Consider the following 656-nt stretch of genomic DNA (forward strand, 5'->3'; position numbering starts at 1 on the left):
GGGGGTGAGAGGACAGAGGAGGGGAGAGGGGCCAAGAGGGAGCTCGGGGAGGATGGCGATGCTGCCAAAGTCCCTCCCGCAGCCGTGGGAGCGCTGACATCCATCAGAGCAGGAGCCGTGTGTGCCCCCCGGCGTCCCCAGGGCAGAGCAGTCAGGGGGTGGGCGAAGAATTTGTCCCTGGGGGCCCCGATCCGCTCAGTGCAGCCAAAGCAGCACCGGGGATGCGTGTTACCGCTTTGGGGGCTGCAGCAGGAGAGCTGAGCTCCTCGGGGACCAGGGCACCATCCTCCCGGAGCCTGCGGACCCCGGTGTCTCGGTAGTTATTCCTGCAAGCCGACGTTTTGGGGGCTCTGCTGCTTTCCATCCTGCTTCGCACAAGAAGTGTCGGCGTGCAAAGGTTGCAGCTTGTCGCGCTGTTAGAAGTGCCAATTTGATTAAACGATTTAATTGCCGCATCTCCAAATGGCGCTTGTTTTAACCGAAAGGAGAGGCCCGATGAGGAATCCTGAACTGGAAGCTGACTCATTCTCCTCCCAGTCCCAGGGTCAGCGCTGGATTGCAAATAAACACACCAAATTCCCACTGCTCGGTTCTGGGAACGTGCTCCCGGCCCCGCGCGGAGGGCAGGGACCCGGGAAGGGGCTGCGTATCCGCCG

Source organism: Charadrius vociferus, unplaced genomic scaffold, assembly GCF_000708025.1.
Source record: "Charadrius vociferus isolate BGI_N301 unplaced genomic scaffold, ASM70802v2 scaffold489, whole genome shotgun sequence".
Classification (NCBI taxonomy): Eukaryota; Metazoa; Chordata; class Aves; order Charadriiformes; family Charadriidae; genus Charadrius; species Charadrius vociferus.